At 48.4% G+C, this 23218-nt stretch overlaps 1 protein-coding gene across 2 annotated transcripts in view; it reads right to left on the reverse strand.

Moving 5' to 3' along the window:
* The window catches only part of RAD21 (RAD21 cohesin complex component), a 273785-nt gene that overhangs the window by 227866 nt on the left and 22701 nt on the right, over positions 1-23218 (reverse strand). Inside the window, exon 1 of one of the 2 annotated variants that reach the window (XM_086966141.1) lies at positions 1773-1891. The exons of the other annotated variant lie outside the window; for it this stretch is intronic. The gene's annotated coding sequence lies outside the window, so the exon portion shown is untranslated. Of the gene's footprint in view, positions 1-1772; positions 1892-23218 lie in introns of those variants that run through there. 2 annotated transcript variants of the gene reach the window in all.

Genomic DNA, 23218 nt, shown 5'->3' on the forward strand with positions numbered 1-23218 from the left:
CAGCGACAAAGCTCAATCGCCAGGCCGGTCAGGTAGGCATGAAAAGTGTCTAGCCCTGAAAGAAATTGACTCGCATTTGCGAGTGGGCGAGTACATTTTTCGAGCCTCTGTCTCGTGAACCATGGTGAAGGAGAGGCGTGTACCCAGAGCGACATAGTGGAGGTGTTCAGGAAGCATCTCGAACAGGCACATACTAACTCTGGAAACCCCACCCAGAAGCAATTAGACAAGTACCTAGGGGATTTGCAGCTTCCGCAATTGCGTGAGGATGGGAGACAAGCGCTAGACAACCCACCAACAGTGAACAAGATACAATCTGCTATTAAATCTCTCCCATCCGGAAAAGCGTTGGGCAGCGACGATTTCACTGCAGTTTTTTCAAACATTTTCAACTGTGGTAGTCCCCCACCTGCAGGGAGTGTACGCAGAGGCATAGAAAAAAAAAATGCACCCCCCCTCCCCCCACTGTCCTTTCATGAGGGCATCATAATGACCACAAAGCTGGGTACGGAGCTTTCCAACTCAGCCTCCTACCACCCAAATAACGATGATAAATCTAGACATGAAGATTCTATGCAAAACTTTGGCCCAAAGTTGTGTATTCTAATCCACACTGACCTATGAGAGTTCAGACCATGCAGGAACACTGCAATGAATCTTAGGCGGCTCATGCAAGTCATCCATGAAGTGGAGGACTGTGCAGGATCTTGCTACATCAATGTAGCTAAGGCAGTAGACAGTATATTGGGGCTTTCTCCAGGCGGGTTTGGAGAGTGTGGGACCGAGATTCTGGTCCCCTGCCATAGTGCGTCAGGGAAGGATGATCTTGGATCCCTTGGAGATCCAGAGGTGCACCAGGCAGGGGTGCCCATTATCACCATTACTGTTCACTCTGGCGCTGTAACCCCTGGCAGTCAGAATTAGGAGACATGGGACACTTTGGCATACGGAACGGGTCAGGTAGCACCCGCTTTCCTATGGCACTTTATTTTATCAGAAGACACCGGCAGTCTCGTTCTCATGCCTGTTGCAACATTTCCAGGCCTTTAAGGAAGACATTTGATATCAGTTATACAAAGCCTTGATTATGGATATGCCCAGAACAGAGTCACGAGCAAGAGTAGCTTGGGAGGACGACTTAGGTACACTGATAGCAGACAGGATGGAAGGAAGCCTGTACACTGAAGGTGGCCTCATGTAACGAGACGTTCAAACCAGTTCACTTCAATTACTTGCACAGCACATTAGCTACTCCAGCTTAGCTACACCGCAGAAACCCAACAAAACCAGACATGTCCCAGATGCAAAACTATCCCGGCATCCTTCATACACTTAGCCTGGGAATGTCCAATGGTCCAAATTTACTGGAGTCAGGTGGTTGAAACACTACAAAATATAGAAGTGTGACGCTGAGGCTAGAGCCTACCACATTTTCTCATGATATTGAAACAATGCAAGAGCGAGAAAATGCAGTGGAGATTAGTACAATTGGCATTACTTCTGGCAAAAAGAGTGGGCATAGTATGGATAGACACTGCGGGTCCCAACAAGCAGAGCAGAGATGGTTGAAAGATGTCAAAGAAAAGGCAATAGCTTAGGAAGTAAGGCTACGGGGTGTAGGGTGGATGAAAACGCAGAAGAGGATCTGGCAATATGGCATTACGAGTATGCAGTGGGAGATCGATATCTAGTGATTTCCGGATCTGAATAGGGAAGTACTTCAAATATCAGAGAGTATTAAGATTTAGCGACAAGGATACTAGCAATATTACCTGTGCGGAAAATAGTGCCTGAAACTCAAAGGATCTCAACGGGCGGGTGACTTCTCTGACAACTGCATGGGAAGGGATGGGATGGCTACAAAGTTTGTTCTTTCATAAATGGGGTAGGTGTAACCTTAATGGGGAAAGGGAAAAATATACATTCTTTTAAAAAAAAAATTGCGGTGAAAGGTTTTTTTCTTGCACACTGTTTAAATGCCTAATGAACTGCTCCGACATTTCAGAATACATCACAGTTATAAAAAGCACAAATAAAGCTCATTTATGGTAATTCTATAGTGTGGTAGAAACATTTTAATTCGATCCAAACAAATCAATACACTTCCACACGATTGTTTGCGAGCTGCATAATTTTATTAGTAAAACTGTATGTATGTGAAAATGCAACTCATTTCAGTTGAAAATGTGTTTAATGGGAGTACGCTACTGCGCCTTGCACACACCATACTACTTCTAGATATTCTCCTCACGGCCACAAAGTTTAGCCATGCTGAACAGCAGCCACGCTGGTGCACTACAAAGCTAAAACAAGCTGAGAGTGCCAATAGCTATTGCATATGCGAGACATTCTTCGCCAATGCTTGTTGAATTTCACTAGCACTCATTCGCAGCCTGACCAATAAGCTATCTTGGACCTATTTAATACACCAGGTTAGTGGGGGAGCGTGGCCAAGGAGCAGACAATGGAGGACGGGTGAGCTCGGAGCTCCACGCCAGCCGGCTAATTATCGGCCCAAACCATCGGAGTCAGAGACCAGTGGACGTCCAGAACCGGGCCAGGTGGTGCCAGGACAACGAGGAGCTGGTTAAGGCCACCCTACCGGCTCCCAGGCAGCAAGGGCGAGTTTGTGTTTGAGGCGGCTGTCGGGCTGAGAACAAGCAAGATGGCGACCCGGGATCGAGCGGCACCTGCAAAATGAGACGGAACCCGGAATTTGTTGGGGCTGGTGTCCCAATCGAGGGCTCGTCGGCAATTACCTGGTCTAGGAGGCTGCTGTGCATTGTGGGGGCCCGCGGAACACAGCTACGGCAATGGTTCTTCGGTGAAGGAGGCGAACGCACCACATCACTGTCTCCAGAGGATGAGCAAGGTGGAGCACGTGATCGGAGCCCGGGTCGTGATTCGAGGGCTTCCTCCCTGGGTGCGAGTGCTGCCTGGGGGGTTCCCCTAAGGGTCTAGACCTGAGAATGCAGTGTCCTGCTGGTGGAGATCGGGTTCTGACCCGCGGAGGAACAGCGGAGGCCAGTTCGCAGGACATCCTATGCCCAGAGGAAAAGAGGGGAACTGCATCTGGCACGTACGCTCCCCTTGGGGCGCATTGGAGGAGGACCTGAGTCGACTTGGATTAGGGTTGCGGCGCAGTGGGAACTGTAGCTTCTCTGCGGAACGGCAGATACGCAGGAGTTTCATGGCACGGACCCATGGGCCTGAATGGGTCGGTTGCCTCAGGAATTGGCTGGCCCCTCTGAGAAGTGCTGCGGTGGCAGAGAGGCGTGCACCCCAGACTTTTGACATGGGTGACAGAGGACGAATTGCTGCAAGCGACTGTGTAAGGATTGCCCCAACTACCGGTGAAGGCCCAGCCCTTGGAACTAGAATGCGACGTGCATGAAAGTGAGTCCTCCAGCAGCGTAGCTGCCTTGGGCATTGAGGAGCTGGGACTCTCCCGAGTGCCACAGGCCTGCCCTGCAGTGCGTACAGCTGAACTGCGGAGAGAGTACTCCTCACCGGTCCACCAGGTAGATAGCAGGCTTGATATGTTACTTTGCTCCCGGCCTTTTGTTAAAAGCAAAACGACAATCATAAACATTACCTGCGCCATCTTGTCTGGTGGAAGTACCTACGTGCACATATGCTGCAGTCATTCTGACCGACCGCAGCAGAGTCATCAGACATCTGTCCCAGGCAGTAGAGACCGCCCTGAACGTCACCGCTGGCATCCTCACCAACACTGCTGAGCTCCAAGCGGTCCGTATTGTTGCTCTTCAGACTCGTATGGTCCGAGACGTGGTACTAGCGGACCGTGGAGGAGCATGCCGCATCATTGGTGCCAGCTGCTGTGTATACATTCCGGATAATTCACCTTCTGTCTATGAAGCAATCAAACCTCTCCATAGTCTGTCTTCAGAAATTCATCAAGGATCAGAGACTTGGACAATTGGAAGTTGGCTTTGGGGCATCTTGAAGGCCTGGGGTTGGAAAATATCAATGATTCTCTTGGTCCCAGTATTGGCAATATGTGGCAGTTTGGGTGTACACTGTATACCACCTTTGTGTTCTCTTTGCATAAGTACTTTGCGCCCTAAGACTATGGACACTCAGCTAACAAAAATTAGAGTAATGTATGAACAAGAGATACAGGACGTTATGGAGATCGAAATAGACTGACAAGCTGGCTAGTTCTGTTCAAAGGGGCGACTGTTAAAAGCAAAATGATAATCATAAACATTACCTGCGCCATCTTGTCTAGTGGAAGTTCCTACGTGCACATATGCTGCAGTCATTCTGACCGACCGCAGCCATTTTGTATTCTGTTGGTCACCTTCGTTTTACCCTGCCCTTACTAGCATCCCTCTGACCAACTTGGTATGTGAGCTGGGGGCTATAAACTCTATTGCCACGACTAACATCAACACCACTTGCTGCCATAAACTCATTTTTCCTCTCATCTCTGTTTACAGGCAAACCCTTGGACATTCTTACACAACCAGGTTCCAAATACCAGACTCTTGCAAACATGGTTTATTGCACTGCAAACAGCAAGATTGGTTTTTCCAACAATGGGACCGTTTTTTATCAACAGAACAGACTCTTACATCTGGCCGGTCTAACATGTTTTAGACCCTGAAGCAAGGCCCAGCTGCAAGATAAAATTGTCTGTTTGGCCTGGGTGGGATGATGAAACAATGTTGGGATTGTGCGACAACCTGCCCGGGGCGGGGAATCCAAGCTTGTGTAACCATGTTGATGAAAACAAATGCATTGTGTCAAACCTGTATAAAAGGAAGAGCCAAAGGTGTTGCCGGCTGGACACCTCCATCAGACATCCCGGTGTCTGCAGTGGACGTTGTCTCCTCATGAGAAAAACCCTTTTCTTGTCTTCCAGTTTCCAGCTCTTGCCTCCTTATTTTGGTAACAAACCCAAGGTGAATTAGGAGGCGGAACCCTGCGCCGGGCAGCATTGGGGGTCTTAGAAGACTCGCTGTCTTTCACAAATTAGCGCCCAACATGGGGCCCATCAGCGACACCTGGGTCCGGTAGAGAGGTCCCAACGACTGAGTGAACGACTAAATGATTGCAGTGCACCTGCCTAAAAGAGACCCTAGTCTGGATGCCGATCGACTGAACTTCACCGGTTCTGAACTGACCTCTCTCGAGTGACCTGCGGTCCTGACTGGGACCTTACAGGAACGCCACATTGATTGTTGGAGTAATAGGACAACCAGGTGCTGGAAGGCGAAGACGAAGAACTGTCCATAGAGTCCGGGTAAGGTCGTGAAAAAACGACTTAAATTGATTGATTTATAGAAATACTAGTATTCCTTTTTTGAGTTAGAGACATTCCCTGCTTGCAAACAACGTAGAATAGGAATATTCTCTTTGCAGACAGCGGACAGGTAGTGCAGACTTTGTCTAAAATTGATCGAGATATTCATTTTGACGGCTAAATAGGTCATGCCTGTTTTCTCTAGATTGTTTTGGACCGGACCGTTTGTTAGAGGTCAGTCATCAGGCGCCGCTGGAAGGCACCCCTAACAAGGACATGTACGTAAAGTATGGATTAGCCACCGTAGCTTATAGCAAACTATGGCATAAATACACTAGGAAGGACCAGGTAAATCAGTGGCCACTGACGGGATCTTTCGATCCCGCTAGAATAGAAACGTTAGAATTAGCTCTCCACAAAAAGAAAGCTAGACAAGCCATGTTTGATAGTTTTGGTTTATGGCGAAAAGAGGCAGCTCAACGAAAGAGAAGAGACGAAGCTAGACAAGATAAAGAAACGCGAAAACAGCTTACCAAGCCTGTAAAAAGAAGAACTAATAGAAAAGGAAAACGATAAAAAGGAACAGGAATCAAAAATATCAGGTCAATGCCCTGTTAGAACTCCCTCAACTCTTTACCCCGAAATACCAGCAAAACAGAGGGTAGATGATTTATTGTTAGGTCCCCCAATGATATACATGCCACCCCCTTATGCCCCTACTCATACCGTAGTACAATGCCAGGACCCCCAAAGGATAGCTGGAGATGGCACGATCGCGCACGATCGCCTCAGTCTCCACCGCCTCTGCTCCCACCGAGTCACCCACACCAAATGCCTCACAGGATGGTAGAGGTAGGAACTAAAGAAATAGGAGCTCCCAGGGTCCCGCGATTAAGTAGAAATGAGCGAGCAGGCATTGATAAAATTGTTAAAACCCTCATAGATAGGAAAGAAACAGAAGAATATGTAACTGACATATGCGACTCCTATGTTACAAACCACAAACAATACTTTATTGTATGTCTCTGTTACCACACCCTTACTGCATATGAAGAGAAGTACCAAGATGTAGGGCCCAAGAGACTAGAGGCTCTCTATAGGAAGGTAGACATCTGAGATGAAGGCGACAACTATGTTGCAGAACTATTTTCATCCACACTAGAAGTATTGAGTCACCTCATAGAACAAGGACAGATAGATAGAGACAGGACAACTAAGATAGCAGGAGCCCCGGTGGAAAAACCAGATAGCATGATGCCAATAAAAGAAGCTGGCCCTTACTGGGTACCTCCTAGAGGACAAGGGACTCATGGCGATATGAACCATCAAGACGCTAGAGAAGGGTGGTCTATAATTGGGTGTACCAGCCATGGGACAGACAGGACATTTTGACGTTCCATAAATCTTTACCGGATTTACGAAAGAACCCCACCGCCTTTTACACCGAGCTAGGTACCGCTCTGGGATCAACAATTGTAGGAGGGTGGATACCAGACTATGGTTACCCCAGATTTTTTGCCTAGTGTTTAGCCGGTTTTCGACTTAGTTGGCCTGGGACCCTACTAATCAGGGCCCCAGGCTATCTGCTCTCTCTGTAAAATGGACTCCATGCACCCTAGGTGCATAACCAATCTGGTACTGGACACCTTATCGGCCCCTGTACAGTGCACTATAAGTGCCCAGGGCATAGGTGCATCCAAGGCCTACCAGGAGCTGCAGCATATCTTTTGCCACCCCTGGCTGGACCTTAAATTGACAACTGGCTGATCACTCAGCTGGGGCAAGGTGGTGTAATCACTCCTTGCTTAGATATAGTATACCTATATCTAAACCTATATCTGGACACATATATACCTATAAGTCACTCCTATGGCAGGCCTTAACAATCCTGGAGGCAGAGTGCTTGGTTTTATGTGAGATGGTGCTCTAGCATGAGCTGAGCCTGTCTGCAGCTGTCGGGACCAACTCCCTTAGCTGTTCCGGGATATTGCCATACCATATACTCTTAAGTGCATTATAATCCTCGCGGTTATGTGCTAACTTTAGTTGGGCTTCATCAAAACATGTCGTGTAAGGTGTCATACGATTTGGAATACTACCCCCTCGCCAGTCCTGGCGACGGGGGTAGCATTCCACCCTTCTAGAGGGAGAAGACATGTTACTTTGCTAAAACGCGGTTAATTCTAACCAGAGCCTCAGCATCACAAAATGGATGCTGCTGCCACAGACAAGAGTCTGACCTCCTGTTGCTGACCGAAACTTGGCAGAGGAGGCCTGGACAAGGGTTTCCTATCGCAGGGAGGTGCTACACCTCCCCAGACAGGAGATAGTGTATTGGGGCAGGGTGGGTTGAATGAAACTAGACACTGCATGGGGAGCAAAAGGCTTCCCCTTGCATAATCCAGTCAAACTGGTTCTGGGGCACACCAGCCCCAGTCCTGGCGCGAAACTGGACAAAGGGAAAGGGGAGTAACCACCCCCTTCCTTGGTCCCACCCATAGGAGGGACCTAGCAGGTAATCCAGCCCACTAGTTTGGAATAAAGGTGGGAGCAGTGTCAGCGCACATCAGATTATCCTGACTGAAACTTTGATACAGAACTCTGGACCCTTCGACATCCCACTCGACGTGGAAGACTGAAGAATTTCCCTTGTGGTCAAGGAGTGACCACCCTGTGCAAAAAGGCACCATCCAGCGCCTCACCGTTTGCTTTGTTTCAGTTCCCGCCGGAACTCAAGCGACAGATCGACAAGACCCAGCTTTCGCGCCTTCCAACAGCCCGATCCACAGTCCCAGCGAATCTGAGACCCGTGGAGGCGACCTGAAGCGTGGGGCCAGCCATCTTGGAAAAACCACGAAGTGCTGACCGTGCAGCTCCCGAGGCTCCCTCGACGCTGTGCATTGGGGTTTGAGAAGCCCCAGCCCGAGAAGCTTTTGCACCAAAGCTACCCCCTCCACACTCTCAGAGTGCTGTGTGGGGCCCTTCTGCATTTTGCTGCTCGACGCGTTGGTCCGGTCGCTTGCCTGTTGGCTGGTGGCCCCGGTACCGACGAACCTTTGAATTTGCTCTGCCAGTCCGGTTGCTCTGGACTGGCCCTCGCTCCCCTGAAAAGGAGCACCCACTCTGACCTTGGTGGTCCGAGTAAGAAGCGATCTTCGAATCCTGCGTGGGTTGCGCTTGCCAAGGTTTGTTTGCTCCAATCCGGAAGCCGACACCGCCGACAGCGAGAGCCTTCGTGGGACAGCTCAGGATCTACTCCTGAACATCCTCAGTGCCCCAGAGTCCACGCGGTAGTAACAAGCTTCACGACAACCACCTGATTGCGCCCGACATAGCCTGGTTCCTTCCTGGTTCCACCCTGGTCACTGCTGAGTGACCCAGACTCTGTCCCCTCTGCTTTCAGGTACTCTACATCTGCGATCCAATCGGACACTTCTCTTCTGGACGCCTGCAGCATCTTCATCTCCAGGAACCATCAAACTGTTTGACGAAACTCCACACACTTTGACACCTGTGCACCCGCTTCCTGTGGGTGAGGTAACTCGTGAACGCTAGTGCTCCTGCATTGGTATACACCTCTAGTGTCTAAGTCTAAAGTTTGGTAATTCTATTCGGAACCTTCCTAAAACAGTAACTTTGTAACTTTTACACATCATTGACTTTGCATTGGTGCATTCGTGTGCTTTAAGCGCTGCACCCGAGTCCCGCGGGCTTTTCCCGACTTCACCACTGCTAGTCCCGAATAGCCCCAGCGATTCCCAAGGCCTCAGGCCTTACCACTGTTCGAGTAGTGATACTTATACCACTATTTTAGTATATGGTTTGAGTGGCCCCTGGGCCTCATCCATAATTGTGCAACTTTCATATGTTTTACTGTGCTTTTGTTTAAACGCTTGTGCTTCTAGACTCAAAGAGTATAGAGTATTATTATGAGAATAAATACATATATTTATATAATATATAACTTGTGTGGTTTCCTTTTATTTGATATTACAGGATTGTGATTGGTAAAACAGCTGGCTTCACATGCCCTCTTGAGTTAAGCCTTTAAGGCTGCTTAGTCCATGCTACCCTTAGGATAGCTTGTCTATAAGGTTGACTTACAACCATCACCATAAGGGATTGTTTGGACTGATACAAGGTGTCCCCAGAATTGGAGACATCATATATCAGGCCAACTTCTCACAACAATAATGAAACTTGCCAACATAGACTTGTTCTTCGGGTTATGTTTGCCAGCAGATGTGTGGAAACAGATTAGGAAAGTAGACCATACCGAACTGTTTGGTCATACCTGGGAACAACTCTACACACTACATAAACAGCGGAACCATGGTCAAAAACTAGTTAAAGCAATATTAGACCTTCCTGGCAAATAGTGCAGAAAGTGAAAACGCTGATCCCAGAGAAAAAGATAGACTGGTCCATAGTAACTGCGTGCCGCCAGAAACCACAAGAGGATGTCTCCGAATATTTCTCCAGATTTGAAACTGTGTTCTCCGATTACATTGGACAAAATATGTCCACCGCAACCCGACACCACTTATTTGTGCAGAACTACTTCAGAGGACTACTGCCAGATGTATCACTGAAACTACAAGCCAGCGAAAGTAGTTGGGCAGCATCTAAACCGGCGGCCATTCTCCAAATGGCCCAATACTACGAGCATCAGAGAAACGAAAATGACAGGGCTACAGAAAGGAAAAAGAAGGACTTGAAGGAAAGGGTAGTGATAGCACAACTACAGGGGGCGAATACAGGAAGGGAGCAATATAGGGGAGGAAACCAGCAGAATACCCCTAGAGTACAGCCACCTAGGAACAATCCATCAACATCATATGTAGGGCGCCAAGACCTAGGACAGGATCAACGTGCATTTTGCAAAGAATATAGACACTGGAAATCCCAAAGCCCGGCTTTGTTAGGAGCTGGTGGGGGCAGAGGGGAGAGGGAAATAGCAAGTGGACAGAGAGGAAGAGGATATGGGAGAGAGTATGCGAGTGAAGCAAGCGAGGAAAGGCCAGGAAGAGTGAACACATTTGACCACCCCAGACAGAATCAGTACCAACAGACAGATTACAACAACACGTACGACTTTGCATAGGACAGGCAAGGGAGGGATACAGTCGAGCTCTATGTTGATCAGCAAGGCCCTTATGTTACCGCTGAGGTCCTGGGCACAAAGTCGCCATTTTTGGTAGACATGGGAGCAACGCGTAGTGCACTATCCGAACGACTGATTCCAAGGGCACCCTTGTCAGACTCACATGCGACCTCATTAGGATTTGACTGTACGCCCCCCCACCAACCCTTTGTCCCGACCGATCCCTTTTAATCTTGATAACAATGGCGTCGAAACGACATTCCTCCTCTCATCTAACACCCCAGACGCCATTATGGGTCTTGACCTTTGAAACACTTCAATGCGACTATCAGATGCTCACCAGACGGAGTGCGTGTCATCCTGAATGACAACCCCCAACACCATAGAGAGAACCCTTTTCAGCACATGTTTCCCATCTCCGAGACGGACGCATCCCTACTGGACACTTTGTCATCACACTTATGGGCTAGGGCTGATTCAGACGTAGGCCGAATGATGATTGACCCAGTACGCGTAACAATACGACAGGACGCAACCCTACCGAAGGTACCGCCGTACAAAATATCGCCAGAGGGTGAGAAAGCACTGACAGATCTTACACTCTTTGGTAGAGGCAGGGGTGGTAGAGGAAGTAGTGAGCAACATTTGTAACAGTCCCATACTACCGATTGTAAAGAGACAAGGGGAGGGAGACTGGAAAGCCTACCGCTTCATCATTGACCTGCGGGAGGTAAACAAAATCGTAGTGCCACAATACCCAGTAGTTTCCGACATCACAACAATTTTGACTTTAATCCCCTCCACTGCCACCACCTACACCGTGGTCAACCACAAGAACGCCTTCTTTTCCATACCTATACACGAGGACAGCCGCTATCTTTTTGGATTTAGCCCAAATTCCCGTTCGTATAGATTTTGTAGAGCACCTCAGGGGTACACTGAGAGCCCAAGCATCTATAGCCAGGCGCTTAAAAGACAGTTGGACGACATACAATTGCCAGATGGAGTGGCACTAATACACTAAGTAGACGACCTAGCAGCATACGCCATACCAATAGCCGTAACAGCCACCATCCAACTACTCCATTTCCTTGCTGAAAATGGTCACATGGTCTCCCGAAAGAAAGTGCAGTTCTGTAAATCACAAGTGACCTATTTAGTTCACCTTTTATCAAAAGAAGGGAGAAAACGCACGCTTGACAGGATCCAGACAATTCTAGACACCCCTGTCCCCAAAGATCAGAAGCAAATCCGCTCATTGATAGGTCTCACCTCATTTTGCAGACAATGGTTACCGAACTTTAGCCTCATTGTCAAACCCCTTCTCTCCCTCCTAGCTAAAGACATCCTCTCACCTCCCCCCTGGACCCCCGAATGCCAGATAGCTTTTAAAGAACTACGCAATGCCCTTTGCTCAGCGCCAGTCCTAGGAACCCCAGATTACTCCATACCATTCTTCCTCTACACACACGAAAGGGAGGGATGTGCACTGTCTGTCCTAACACAATCAATTGGTCACAAACAACGCCCTTGTGCATATTTTTCTGCCACCCTCGAACCAGTAGCCAGAGCGCTGCCAGCGCACTGTGGCAGCTGCAGCAGTATCGATACGCCAGAGCGAAGGAATAGTGCTCTCCAATCCAGTCACTGTTTTAGTACCCCATGCAGTCAACAACCACTGAACCAGACCAAAACCCAACACTTGACTAGCGCCCGACTGACAGGATATGAGTTTACCCTGTTAGCACCGCACATTACCCTAAAGCGATGCACCGCCCTCAATCCAGCCACACTGTTACCCCTACCCGAAAATGATCCTAACGTGACTCCACTACACGACTGTGTGACACTAACCGAAGAACAAACAGAGTAGACTAGATCTCAGAGACATCGCCTTTCTAGAACCAAATTGAGAACTACGGGTGAATGGTTCATGCATCAAACTCCCCGTCGGCACCACCTCAGCTGCATACGCTGTCACCACAGCCCGAACCGTTCTGGAAACAGCCCGTATTCCCCAACGTTCAGCCCAGGCTGCAGAACTCCTGGCCTTCACACGAGCGTGCATCTTAGCGACTGACAAGACAGTTAACATATACACGGAGAGCCAGTATGCCTTCGGGGTGGTTCACCATTTTGGGATCTTATGGAAAGAAAGAGGGTTCCTGCCTTCACACGGTACACTCATCCTGTATGGAGATTTAGTCTCCGCCTTGACGCAAACAGTCCTCCTCCCCAAAAAGTTAGCAGTGATAAAATGCCAAGCACATAGGAAAGTGACCGATCTCATTGGACAGGGAAATGCACTAGCAGACGTTACTGCCAGAGCCACGGCAGGAGACAGAACTACGACACGAATGTATGTGACCAGGTCACAAGCAGAACAATGGACTGACGCTAGGACCACTGTAAGGGACATACAGACTGCAGGCACACAAGACAAATTGACCAAGTGGGAAAAGGTGGGACTAAAAGACTAGGAAGATTGCTGGAGAACTAAAGACGGAAATAAATGGCTGTTACACAATGCCTATCTCATCCCCATATTGACCATGACACATTTACCAGCACACATAGGCTCTACCCCCATGATTGAACTAATCACCAGAGTATGGCATAATGTCAAGATAGCAGAATCTGCAAAACGCATAGTACATCAATGTATAGTCTGCCTACCACACAACCCAGGGAAGGGGACAGTAGTACCACGGGGACGGTTTGGAATCCCTGACCACCCTTTTGAAGTCCTTCAAATGGATTACATCCGACTAGAGAGATGCCTTGGTCTAAAATATGTCCTGGTGGTTGTGTGCGCTTTTAGCAAATGGGTGGAGGCATATCCCTTCCGCGACAATACTGCCATAGCAGCTGCAAAAGTGTTGCTGAAAGAGTTCTTCCCCAGATACTGCCTTTGCAGAATTTTATGGAGCGACAAAGGCCCCCACTTCGTAGCCGAGGTGATCCAGAACATACTGAGAGGGTTGGGGGTAAAACAAAAGTTCCATGCCGTCTTCCACCCCCAATCAGCGGGCCTGGTAGAGAGACATAATGAAACATTGAAACTAAAGCTAGCCAAAATAGTTGCCACGACAGGCTTGAAATGGCCCAACACCCTTCCATTGGCATTGCTATCAATGCGCTCCACCCCAAACAAACACAGACTGACCCCGTATGAAGTGGTCTTCAGCAGGCCTATGAGCATTTGGGCGGCACCAAGAACCACCACCTCCATTAACGATGCCCCAAACATATTAATGTCAGATTTATTTGCATCAATTGACAAACGAGCTAACAATTATCCACCAACAGGTGCAGCAAGCCTTGCCTGACGTATCCAGGGGCCCAGGACATGTGATAAAGTCTGGGGACTTCATCCCAGTTCGCAACTTCCAAAGAACGAATTATCTGAAGCCCAGGTGGACGGGCTCCTGGCAAGTCCTGATCACCACTCAAACTGCCCTCCGAGTGGAAGAAAACGAAACTGGCTGCACGCCCATCACTGCAAGAAAGTCCCTCCAACGCTAGCAACCTGTGAAGAGGTGGAGGTGCAAAAGGAAGTACTCTCGAAGGACCGACCAGCTCTGAGTTGCTACCAACAAGACACTCTCCAACTGTCTGAATTTCCCGACCCCACGGTGCCATCCATGAAAGGGTACAACCTAAGATCGACAAAAGGGGGGAGCTACAACAACCAGGCCACTAACCGAGTCAGTCTCAGATCGGTAGCACAGCCAATCAACGCTACCAGGAAAAGCACCAGACAAAAGTCTGTGGTCCTAACAGTTGGTGAGCTCCATGAAGATGATGGAAGAAACTGAACTCCTGCAAAGCCACCGCAAAGACACCAAGACTGTTGAGCTGCACAGTACAAAGACAATTGCACTTGTAGCTGCATTTCTCACCTGCCTCCTGCTAATGGTCACACTCTGGATTATTGAAGAGAATGCACCTGCATACATAACATTGTCACCAACCATGCAACCAATCACCAAGAAAGAACACTACCTGGTATCACTACCACTGCATCTCCGAGAACGACGCAAAGAATTCTGGAATAATTATTTTGTGCAGATGTTGAACCAGCACAATCTTGCCACCAACTGTTGGGTCTGTGGGATGCTACCACATGCCACTGAACATTCCATCCCTTTCATCCCTTCACCCTTTTCTATTCACAGATCATGCCTTGCCTGGATGATGCTCCTACATGAAAGTTACAAAGACAATGCCACTTCCGACAGAACAATCGCCCAGTTCTGGCAAAACAAAACAGGAACAGCCACACCCTTCTGCCCTAAAACCTCCAATGCGACATTCCCGATGAATGTCCACTCCAAAGAACGAGTGGAAATGCAAGTGTTCAACAATCCCAACAGAGCCACATTTTCCTACCGGATGAAAATAACTGCTGCAACACTGACTGTGGCCCGATCTGTGGTCAGTATCTCTGGCCTTGTATGCATTGAAGGCCGTGGGTCTAAGAATGTGGGTCACAGCACCTGTAGCATTGTAAGGGCCTTGAACACTGCCAACCCTCCAGTGCTTGTTGCATCACCCAATACGTACTTTGTCAGTGGAACCAAAGCCTACACCTGGCTCCCAAGAAACTGGGGGGCTTGTGCTACATCGCCTTTGTTTTGCCACCAACCTACACAGCCCATGCAGAGCATCATCGAGAAAAGCGTTCAAAAGACACTGATCAAGCAGACTCTGCCGCATCACAGTTCCTCGACGCAGCAAAAGGGCTCGGTCCCGCTATGGGGTCCGATGGCAAACAGCCGAGCCATTAGACATCTGTCCAAGGCAGTAGAGACCGCCCTGAACGTCACCGCTGGTATCCTCACCAACACTGCTGAGCTCCAAGCGGTCCGTATTGTTGCTCTTCAGAATCGTATGGTCCGAGCCGTGGTACTAGCGGACCGTGGAGGAGCATGCCACATCATTGGTGCCAGCTGCTGTGTATACATTCCGGATAATTCACCTTCTGTCTATGAAGCAATCAAACATCTCCATAGTCTGTCTTCAGAAATTCATCAAGGATCAGAGACTTGGACAATTGGAAGTTGGCTTTGGGGCATCTTGAAGGCCTGGGGTTGGAAAATATCAATGATTCTCTTGGTCCCAGTATTGGCAATATGTGGCAGTTTGGGTGTACACTGTATACCACCTTTGTGTTCTCTTTGCATAAGTACTTTGCGCCCTAAGACTATGGACACTCAGCTAACAAAAATTAGAGTAATGTATGAACAAGAGATACAGGACGTTATGGAGATCGAAATAGACTGACAAGCTGGCTAGTTCTGTTCAAAGGGGCGACTGTTAAAAGCAAAATGATAATCATAAACATTACCTGCGCCATCTTGTCTAGTGGAAGTTCCTACGTGCACATATGCTGCAGTCATTCTGACCGACCGCAGCCATTTTGTATTCTGTTGGTCACCTTCGTTTTACCCTGCCCTTACTAGCATCCCTCTGACCAACTTGGTATGTGAGCTGGGGGCTATAAACTCTATTGCCACGACTAACATCAACACCACTTGCTGCCATAAACTCATTTTTCCTCTCATCTCTGTTTACAGGCAAACCCTTGGACATTCTTACACAACCAGGTTCCAAATACCAGACTCTTGCAAACATGGTTTATTGCACTGCAAACAGCAAGATTGGTTTTTCCAACAATGGGACCGTTTTTTATCAACAGAACAGACTCTTACATCTGGCCGGTCTAACATGTTTTAGACCCTGAAGCAAGGCCCAGCTGCAAGATAAAATTGTCTGTTTGGCCTGGGTGGGATGATGAAACAATGTTGGGATTGTGCGACAACCTGCCCGGGGCGGGGAATCCAAGCTTGTGTAACCATGTTGATGAAAACAAATGCATTGTGTCAAACCTGTATAAAAGGAAGAGCCAAAGGTGTTGCCGGCTGGACACCTCCATCAGACATCCCGGTGTCTGCAGTGGACGTTGTCTCCTCATGAGAAAAACCCTTTTCTTGTCTTCCAGTTTCCAGCTCTTGCCTCCTTATTTTGGTAACAAACCCAAGGTGAATTAGGAGGCGGAACCCTGCGCCGGGCAGCATTGGGGGTCTTAGAAGACTCGCTGTCTTTCACAAATTAGCGCCCAACATGGGGCCCATCAGCGACACCTGGGTCCGGTAGAGAGGTCCCAACGACTGAGTGAACGACTAAATGATTGCAGTGCACCTGCCTAAAAGAGACCCTAGTCTGGATGCCGATCGACTGAACTTCACCGGTTCTGAACTGACCTCTCTCGAGTGACCTGCGGTCCTGACTGGGACCTTACAGGAACGCCACATTGATTGTTGGAGTAATAGGACAACCAGGTGCTGGAAGGCGAAGACGAAGAACTGTCCATAGAGTCCGGGTAAGGTCGTGAAAAAACGACTTAAATTGATTGATTTATAGAAATACTAGTATTCCTTTTTTGAGTTAGAGACATTCCCTGCTTGCAAACAACGTAGAATAGGAATATTCTCTTTGCAGACAGCGGACAGGTAGTGCAGACTTTGTCTAAAATTGATCGAGATATTCATTTTGACGGCTAAATAGGTCATGCCTGTTTTCTCTAGATTGTTTTGGACCGGACCGTTTGTTAGAGGTCAGTCATCAGGCGCCGCTGGAAGGCACCCCTAACAAGGACATGTACGTAAAGTATGGATTAGCCACCGTAGCTTATAGCAAACTATGGCATAAATACACTAGGAAGGACCAGGTAAATCAGTGGCCACTGACGGGATCTTTCGATCCCGCTAGAATAGAAACGTTAGAATTAGCTCTCCACAAAAAGAAAGCTAGACAAGCCATGTTTGATAGTTTTGGTTTATGGCGAAAAGAGGCAGCTCAACGAAAGAGAAGAGACGAAGCTAGACAAGATAAAGAAACGCGAAAACAGCTTACCAAGCCTGTAAAAAGAAGAACTAATAGAAAAGGAAAACGATAAAAAGGAACAGGAATCAAAAATATCAGGTCAATGCCCTGTTAGAACTCCCTCAACTCTTTACCCCGAAATACCAGCAAAACAGAGGGTAGATGATTTATTGTTAGGTCCCCCAATGATATACATGCCACCCCCTTATGCCCCTACTCATACCGTAGTACAATGCCAGGACCCCCAAAGGATAGCTGGAGATGGCACGATCGCGCACGATCGCCTCAGTCTCCACCGCCTCTGCTCCCACCGAGTCACCCACACCAAATGCCTCACAGGATGGTAGAGGTAGGAACTAAAGAAATAGGAGCTCCCAGGGTCCCGCGATTAAGTAGAAATGAGCGAGCAGGCATTGATAAAATTGTTAAAACCCTCATAGATAGGAAAGAAACAGAAGAATATGTAACTGACATATGCGACTCCTATGTTACAAACCACAAACAATACTTTATTGTATGTCTCTGTTACCACACCCTTACTGCATATGAAGAGAAGTACCAAGATGTAGGGCCCAAGAGACTAGAGGCTCTCTATAGGAAGGTAGACATCTGAGATGAAGGCGACAACTATGTTGCAGAACTATTTTCATCCACACTAGAAGTATTGAGTCACCTCATAGAACAAGGACAGATAGATAGAGACAGGACAACTAAGATAGCAGGAGCCCCGGTGGAAAAACCAGATAGCATGATGCCAATAAAAGAAGCTGGCCCTTACTGGGTACCTCCTAGAGGACAAGGGACTCATGGCGATATGAACCATCAAGACGCTAGAGAAGGGTGGTCTATAATTGGGTGTACCAGCCATGGGACAGACAGGACATTTTGACGTTCCATAAATCTTTACCGGATTTACGAAAGAACCCCACCGCCTTTTACACCGAGCTAGGTACCGCTCTGGGATCAACAATTGTAGGAGGGTGGATACCAGACTATGGTTACCCCAGATTTTTTGCCTAGTGTTTAGCCGGTTTTCGACTTAGTTGGCCTGGGACCCTACTAATCAGGGCCCCAGGCTATCTGCTCTCTCTGTAAAATGGACTCCATGCACCCTAGGTGCATAACCAATCTGGTACTGGACACCTTATCGGCCCCTGTACAGTGCACTATAAGTGCCCAGGGCATAGGTGCATCCAAGGCCTACCAGGAGCTGCAGCATATCTTTTGCCACCCCTGGCTGGACCTTAAATTGACAACTGGCTGATCACTCAGCTGGGGCAAGGTGGTGTAATCACTCCTTGCTTAGATATAGTATACCTATATCTAAACCTATATCTGGACACATATATACCTATAAGTCACTCCTATGGCAGGCCTTAACAATCCTGGAGGCAGAGTGCTTGGTTTTATGTGAGATGGTGCTCTAGCATGAGCTGAGCCTGTCTGCAGCTGTCGGGACCAACTCCCTTAGCTGTTCCGGGATATTGCCATACCATATACTCTTAAGTGCATTATAATCCTCGCGGTTATGTGCTAACTTTAGTTGGGCTTCATCAAAACATGTCGTGTAAGGTGTCATACGATTTGGAATACTACCCCCTCGCCAGTCCTGGCGACGGGGGTAGCATTCCACCCTTCTAGAGGGAGAAGACATGTTACTTTGCTAAAACGCGGTTAATTCTAACCAGAGCCTCAGCATCACAAAATGGATGCTGCTGCCACAGACAAGAGTCTGACCTCCTGTTGCTGACCGAAACTTGGCAGAGGAGGCCTGGACAAGGGTTTCCTATCGCAGGGAGGTGCTACACCTCCCCAGACAGGAGATAGTGTATTGGGGCAGGGTGGGTTGAATGAAACTAGACACTGCATGGGGAGCAAAAGGCTTCCCCTTGCATAATCCAGTCAAACTGGTTCTGGGGCACACCAGCCCCAGTCCTGGCGCGAAACTGGACAAAGGGAAAGGGGAGTAACCACCCCCTTCCTTGGTCCCACCCATAGGAGGGACCTAGCAGGTAATCCAGCCCACTAGTTTGGAATAAAGGTGGGAGCAGTGTCAGCGCACATCAGATTATCCTGACTGAAACTTTGATACAGAACTCTGGACCCTTCGACATCCCACTCGACGTGGAAGACTGAAGAATTTCCCTTGTGGTCAAGGAGTGACCACCCTGTGCAAAAAGGCACCATCCAGCGCCTCACCGTTTGCTTTGTTTCAGTTCCCGCCGGAACTCAAGCGACAGATCGACAAGACCCAGCTTTCGCGCCTTCCAACAGCCCGATCCACAGTCCCAGCGAATCTGAGACCCGTGGAGGCGACCTGAAGCGTGGGGCCAGCCATCTTGGAAAAACCACGAAGTGCTGACCGTGCAGCTCCCGAGGCTCCCTCGACGCTGTGCATTGGGGTTTGAGAAGCCCCAGCCCGAGAAGCTTTTGCACCAAAGCTACCCCCTCCACACTCTCAGAGTGCTGTGTGGGGCCCTTCTGCATTTTGCTGCTCGACGCGTTGGTCCGGTCGCTTGCCTGTTGGCTGGTGGCCCCGGTACCGACGAACCTTTGAATTTGCTCTGCCAGTCCGGTTGCTCTGGACTGGCCCTCGCTCCCCTGAAAAGGAGCACCCACTCTGACCTTGGTGGTCCGAGTAAGAAGCGATCTTCGAATCCTGCGTGGGTTGCGCTTGCCAAGGTTTGTTTGCTCCAATCCGGAAGCCGACACCGCCGACAGCGAGAGCCTTCGTGGGACAGCTCAGGATCTACTCCTGAACATCCTCAGTGCCCCAGAGTCCACGCGGTAGTAACAAGCTTCACGACAACCACCTGATTGCGCCCGACATAGCCTGGTTCCTTCCTGGTTCCACCCTGGTCACTGCTGAGTGACCCAGACTCTGTCCCCTCTGCTTTCAGGTACTCTACATCTGCGATCCAATCGGACACTTCTCTTCTGGACGCCTGCAGCATCTTCATCTCCAGGAACCATCAAACTGTTTGACGAAACTCCACACACTTTGACACCTGTGCACCCGCTTCCTGTGGGTGAGGTAACTCGTGAACGCTAGTGCTCCTGCATTGGTATACACCTCTAGTGTCTAAGTCTAAAGTTTGGTAATTCTATTCGGAACCTTCCTAAAACAGTAACTTTGTAACTTTTACACATCATTGACTTTGCATTGGTGCATTCGTGTGCTTTAAGCGCTGCACCCGAGTCCCGCGGGCTTTTCCCGACTTCACCACTGCTAGTCCCGAATAGCCCCAGCGATTCCCAAGGCCTCAGGCCTTACCACTGTTCGAGTAGTGATACTTATACCACTATTTTAGTATATGGTTTGAGTGGCCCCTGGGCCTCATCCATAATTGTGCAACTTTCATATGTTTTACTGTGCTTTTGTTTAAACGCTTGTGCTTCTAGACTCAAAGAGTATAGAGTATTATTATGAGAATAAATACATATATTTATATAATATATAACTTGTGTGGTTTCCTTTTATTTGATATTACAGGATTGTGATTGGTAAAACAGCTGGCTTCACATGCCCTCTTGAGTTAAGCCTTTAAGGCTGCTTAGTCCATGCTACCCTTAGGATAGCTTGTCTATAAGGTTGACTTACAACCATCACCATAAGGGATTGTTTGGACTGATACAAGGTGTCCCCAGAATTGGAGACATCATATATCAGGCCAACTTCTCACAACAATAATGAAACTTGCCAACATAGACTTGTTCTTCGGGTTATGTTTGCCAGCAGATGTGTGGAAACAGATTAGGAAAGTAGACCATACCGAACTGTTTGGTCATACCTGGGAACAACTCTACACACTACATAAACAGCGGAACCATGGTCAAAAACTAGTTAAAGCAATATTAGACCTTCCTGGCAAATAGTGCAGAAAGTGAAAACGCTGATCCCAGAGAAAAAGATAGACTGGTCCATAGTAACTGCGTGCCGCCAGAAACCACAAGAGGATGTCTCCGAATATTTCTCCAGATTTGAAACTGTGTTCTCCGATTACATTGGACAAAATATGTCCACCGCAACCCGACACCACTTATTTGTGCAGAACTACTTCAGAGGACTACTGCCAGATGTATCACTGAAACTACAAGCCAGCGAAAGTAGTTGGGCAGCATCTAAACCGGCGGCCATTCTCCAAATGGCCCAATACTACGAGCATCAGAGAAACGAAAATGACAGGGCTACAGAAAGGAAAAAGAAGGACTTGAAGGAAAGGGTAGTGATAGCACAACTACAGGGGGCGAATACAGGAAGGGAGCAATATAGGGGAGGAAACCAGCAGAATACCCCTAGAGTACAGCCACCTAGGAACAATCCATCAACATCATATGTAGGGCGCCAAGACCTAGGACAGGATCAACGTGCATTTTGCAAAGAATATAGACACTGGAAATCCCAAAGCCCGGCTTTGTTAGGAGCTGGTGGGGGCAGAGGGGAGAGGGAAATAGCAAGTGGACAGAGAGGAAGAGGATATGGGAGAGAGTATGCGAGTGAAGCAAGCGAGGAAAGGCCAGGAAGAGTGAACACATTTGACCACCCCAGACAGAATCAGTACCAACAGACAGATTACAACAACACGTACGACTTTGCATAGGACAGGCAAGGGAGGGATACAGTCGAGCTCTATGTTGATCAGCAAGGCCCTTATGTTACCGCTGAGGTCCTGGGCACAAAGTCGCCATTTTTGGTAGACATGGGAGCAACGCGTAGTGCACTATCCGAACGACTGATTCCAAGGGCACCCTTGTCAGACTCACATGCGACCTCATTAGGATTTGACTGTACGCCCCCCCACCAACCCTTTGTCCCGACCGATCCCTTTTAATCTTGATAACAATGGCGTCGAAACGACATTCCTCCTCTCATCTAACACCCCAGACGCCATTATGGGTCTTGACCTTTGAAACACTTCAATGCGACTATCAGATGCTCACCAGACGGAGTGCGTGTCATCCTGAATGACAACCCCCAACACCATAGAGAGAACCCTTTTCAGCACATGTTTCCCATCTCCGAGACGGACGCATCCCTACTGGACACTTTGTCATCACACTTATGGGCTAGGGCTGATTCAGACGTAGGCCGAATGATGATTGACCCAGTACGCGTAACAATACGACAGGACGCAACCCTACCGAAGGTACCGCCGTACAAAATATCGCCAGAGGGTGAGAAAGCACTGACAGATCTTACACTCTTTGGTAGAGGCAGGGGTGGTAGAGGAAGTAGTGAGCAACATTTGTAACAGTCCCATACTACCGATTGTAAAGAGACAAGGGGAGGGAGACTGGAAAGCCTACCGCTTCATCATTGACCTGCGGGAGGTAAACAAAATCGTAGTGCCACAATACCCAGTAGTTTCCGACATCACAACAATTTTGACTTTAATCCCCTCCACTGCCACCACCTACACCGTGGTCAACCACAAGAACGCCTTCTTTTCCATACCTATACACGAGGACAGCCGCTATCTTTTTGGATTTAGCCCAAATTCCCGTTCGTATAGATTTTGTAGAGCACCTCAGGGGTACACTGAGAGCCCAAGCATCTATAGCCAGGCGCTTAAAAGACAGTTGGACGACATACAATTGCCAGATGGAGTGGCACTAATACACTAAGTAGACGACCTAGCAGCATACGCCATACCAATAGCCGTAACAGCCACCATCCAACTACTCCATTTCCTTGCTGAAAATGGTCACATGGTCTCCCGAAAGAAAGTGCAGTTCTGTAAATCACAAGTGACCTATTTAGTTCACCTTTTATCAAAAGAAGGGAGAAAACGCACGCTTGACAGGATCCAGACAATTCTAGACACCCCTGTCCCCAAAGATCAGAAGCAAATCCGCTCATTGATAGGTCTCACCTCATTTTGCAGACAATGGTTACCGAACTTTAGCCTCATTGTCAAACCCCTTCTCTCCCTCCTAGCTAAAGACATCCTCTCACC

The sequence above is a fragment of the Lissotriton vulgaris genome, chromosome 4_1, assembly GCF_964263255.1.
Source record: "Lissotriton vulgaris chromosome 4_1, aLisVul1.2, whole genome shotgun sequence".
Classification (NCBI taxonomy): domain Eukaryota; kingdom Metazoa; phylum Chordata; class Amphibia; order Caudata; family Salamandridae; genus Lissotriton; species Lissotriton vulgaris.